General features: G+C 52.1%; 1 pseudogene; it reads right to left on the reverse strand.

Annotated features, from left to right (window-relative positions):
* Nucleotides 1-1150: 1150 nt before the first annotated feature.
* Nucleotides 1151-3766, reverse strand: LOC121557085 (annotated as a pseudogene).
* Between the last annotated feature and the right edge of the window lie 708 nt (nucleotides 3767-4474).

A 4474-nucleotide genomic window follows, 5' to 3' on the forward strand; every position in this document is an offset into this window, starting at 1 on the left:
TTAACCATATTTTCCTGTGTCATGTGGCGTGAAGGTGGAATGTTGTACGATATTACCCCAGTTCCTTCACTGATTCCTGAAGCACTGATTGATGATGTGGTAATGTGGTAATATGGTGGAATAAAGTTATTCTCTCCCACTCTGATATAGCGTGCACACATGCACTCACGCACACACACACACAAACACAGAGACACATGTAGAACAGAGCAGACTGAGAGGGGGGTTAAGCCGACAGGATCTGTGCTCTCTGTACGGCTGATTAGACTCAGGGGAGTGGGCTCTGCTGCACAGTGTGAGTCTGAGCCGTGAAGCTCCATGTTGAGACACTGCTTATGTTCTGCTGTAGCACATTGGGATGTGAAGTGGAACCACGTCCACATGGAAAAATAACCAGAGCCAAGAGATCAGAGGTCAAACAGAGATCAAAGGTAATGGTGCCCCATTATGATTTATAGCGATTGAAGGACTATAATTAATCAAACTGCTGAAATAAATGTACAACAACTGACTGAGACACATTATTTATATAAAAAGATCAAAATTGTATTTATTTCAATTTCTTCCTCATATACAACATTTTGTGTGTTGAAATCACAACAAAAGTAAGTGGTCAGCGACAGATTCTAGCAGATAAGAAATAAATAATTCAGAGGAAATAAAAAAGCTACTACTGTACCTAGTAACTGTATGTTATCAAACATTCACATTTCTAGTGCTTTACAGAACGTTTATAAGCAAACTAATTCCTTTTTTTTCCCCAATTAAAATTGAAAAATAGTTTCAAATGATAGTTGATACAACATTACCGTACAATCGCTAACGTTATTCAGTAGACAGTATAACAAGTCTAATCCCCTTAGTCAGCTTTTAATTGAAGTCCATACAAACTCCTTTACATTTCAGTGCACAACAGATTAACTGTTTTACAATAGAGAGAAAAAACAGTGTGATCTCTACCAACACTGCCAGGGTAACCTTTACCTAGACTAGTAGTCCCTGTTGCTGCATCACCGACCCTGAAAAAGTGAGTCCATGGCAACAAGCCAAAAGGCTGTGCTATTAAAAATGCACCACAGTAATAAAGCACAGCAACTAAGACAACCTAGAAGCTAGACACAGCTGCCATCTTGGAATAGTCCAAACGATAAAAGAGAAAAAATAGTCAAACAAAGGCGATAAGCTATACTAATACAAATCCTGTCCTTATCACTCTGTTACGTATTAGCAAAGCTAAAAATAAAAACATTTGCAACTATCAGATTTTTGCCCCCAAAATTGCAAAAGTATGTCTGTGTGTGCTGGGGGAGGGGCGGACTGGGCCGGGCCCCCTCACCACATGTAGTAGCTGCGTGTGGTGTCCACGGGGGAGAGCTTGCTCTCTGCCCCGCCCTCCTTGTCCTTCTCACTGTCCGCCTCCCACAGGTTAATGAGGGGCGGGTAGAGCTCATTGAGGGGGATGGATGAGGTCTTCTGCATGTACTTCTTCAGGGAGTGGTGATAGTTCTTCCTCTTCCAGCGGCGGGCCACGTACACCCCCATGGTGGCCAGGCTGAGAAAGGCCAGCATGGTGGCCATGACGACTAGCAGGGCGGCGCTGGGCCTCTGGTCCGACACGTCCAGGGTGAAGGTGATGCTGCGCGTGGTCACGTTAACACACGACTTGTGGGTCTGTAGGTGGATGTTGGAGACGGTGAGGCACACCTCATACTCAGTGCCCGGCTGCAGGTGGGTCAGGTTGTATTCGTAGTCGTCGACAGGCACGCGTGCAGTGTAGGTGATGTGGGGATTGTCGATCTTCATGGTGGCCGAGGCCCACTTAAGGTTGGAGGTCATGGCGTTGGAGTTGATCTTCCAGGAGACCAGGATGGAGTGGGACTCGGTCTGCTTGACGTAGATCTTCATCACCTCGACGCTGTCCAGCAGGGTGCCGTTGACGCGGATGGTGGTGACGCGTGTGTCAGCCCCCTCTGTGTTCTGGGCCACACAGGTGTAGCGACCTGAGTCCTCCACCTGGACGTGGGACAGCCGCAGGGTGCCCTCACTGCTCAGGTGGTACAGCTCCGACACCGTGTCCACTGTGATCTTGCTCCCCATAGGAGACACCCAGTAGATTTCTGGCTCGGGCTCAGCCATGGCCCGGCAGTCCAGGCTGACACTCATGCCCAGCTCTAGGCTCAGGTGGCTGGGGAAGGTGTTGTGGGAGATGAGGGGCAGGCACTGCTCTGGTGAGTCCAGCAGCCTCACCTCTCTGACCCGCTGGCCCCGGAGCTCGGGTGGTGAGCTACACAGCATGGCCAGGGGCTCCATGAAGCGCACGCTGGTCCTGTTAGAGCTCATCCACTGGATGACGCAGTCGCAGCGCAGCGGGTTGCTGTGCAGGCTGATCTCGCGCAGGTTGGGCAGCGCCTCCACGGTGCACTGGTAGATGGCGTTGAGGGCGTTGTTGTTGAGCATCAGGCTCTCCAAGGAGGACACGTCCCTGAAGGCCGTCCGGTGGACATAGGAAAGCTTGGGGTTGTTGGTGCCCTCCAGCTTGGTCAGCTCAGGCAGGTTGTCCAGGGCGTAGCGGTCGATGGACACCAGCTCAGCCATGTTGTTGATGCCAAGCTCCTTCAGATGCAGCATGTTCCTGAAGTCCCCCTCCTGGATCTTGTGCACCGGGTTCTTGTTCAGGTCCAGGAACTTCAGGTTGGCCACTTTCTGCAGGGCCAGCTGGGGCACTCGGACCAGCTTGTTGTCGTAGAAGGACAGGCTCTCCAGATTATCCAGACCCATCAGAGCATTCCGGGAATGTCGGTGAGGTCCATGCCAGCCAGAACCAGGCTCCTCAGGCTCCCCAGGGGCTTGAAGTTCATGTCCAAGATACCAATGACGGGGTTATCGCGATCATCAGGATCTCCAGGTTGGGCGTGGCCTCGAACCAGCGGCTGTCGATGACCCGGAGCCTGTTGGAGTTGAGGTGGAGGCGCAGCAGGCTGCGCAGGCCAGAGAAGGCTCCTGGGGCGATGGAGCTGATCTGGTTGTGGTTGATGTAGAGCTCCTGCAGGTTGCTGAGGTCCTGTAGGCAGTGGTCGGGCAGCTGGCTGATCAGGTTCTCCTCCAGGTGCAGGGTGGTGAGCAGGTTAATGTTGGCAAGGCCCACGGCCTCCACACTGCTGAAGTTGTTCTGGGACAGGTCCAGCTCCGTCCAGGTTGAACAGGGCTTCTAGCTCCCCACTGGTGTGGGCGATGGAGTTGCTCTGGAGCAGCAACACCTGGGTGTCAAAGGACAGGTTGGAGGGATGCGTGTCAGCCGCAGGTCATTGCAGTCCACTGTGGCTGCCTCCCTGTAGGTGGACTGAGGGGTGAACCAGGGTCGCACCTCACACACGCACAGCCGTGGGCACTCCCCGCCCCGCACCAGGGGCAGCAGGGGCAACAGCAGCCCTACACACAGCCATGCCAGCGGGGGCCAGGGGAGGGGCTTAGAGCCATGCTGTCCGCTCTCTCTGTCTGGTCACACTGCTCTTAGAGGGAGAGGCAGGGTTCTTGAGGAGGGCCTGGAGGGTAGGTGTGGGGTGTGACATCAACAACCAATGGTCATGGGCATCAGTGTCCTCCTGTACAGGCTGGTAGTGGCTGGTAGAGCTGCGGTCCACAGTTAGTGTGAGTGTGTGTGTGTGTTTCAGAAGGGGGCCAGAGGATGGTCAGGGTTGTCCTCTTCCTCCACTGAAATACACAGAAACCAGGTCAGGTATTAGAGCTCCGCATTACATCGTTCCATTATCATCCCACAAACAGATGGTGATTTAGATAAAGAAGAAAGAGATATAGAGAGGGAGTGGGAAAGAGATACAGAGAGAGAGGGAGAGAGAAAGGGGGTGAGAGAAAGAGGTGGGAGAGAGGGAGGGAGGGAGGGAGGGAGGGAGGGAGGGAGGGAGGGAGGGAGGGAGGGAGAGAGAGAGAGAGAGGGAGGGAGGGAGGGAGGGAGGAGGGAGGGAGGGAGGGAGGGAGGGAGGGAGGGAGGGAGGGATTGAGAGTTCCCGGTGAGAGATAAAAGCCATAAAACCTGTCAGACAGGGAGTTGCATTTCGTTAAACATAGCTGATGTTGACAAGACTTTTAACCTAAATATTGGCATGAATTACAAGTCCATATCTGCTACATACTGACAAGGCAACATTTGTGTGAAACAGAGAGTAATACATTTAGTTAGCTGCTGACCTGGCTTCAAATACTATTTGAAATAATTTAGAATACTTTAGCTGTTTGACTGACCTTGCCTGTTACAATGGAACCAATAAAAAAGTCCCAAAAGCTCATACCCCGCCCCCCTGGCACTCCAGTCAGGCTAAAATAGTTTTCAAATAGCATTTGAGCCCAGGTCTGGTTCTGTGGTTGGACCGAGAGATCTGACATCCTTTATAGTTTCTCAGCAGAGGGTCAGAGTGGAGACAGCACCCAGCCTACACAGCACCAGCCTGCAGACTTC

This window comes from Coregonus clupeaformis, unplaced genomic scaffold (assembly GCF_020615455.1).
Source record: "Coregonus clupeaformis isolate EN_2021a unplaced genomic scaffold, ASM2061545v1 scaf2912, whole genome shotgun sequence".
Lineage (NCBI taxonomy): Eukaryota > Metazoa > Chordata > Actinopteri > Salmoniformes > Salmonidae > Coregonus > Coregonus clupeaformis.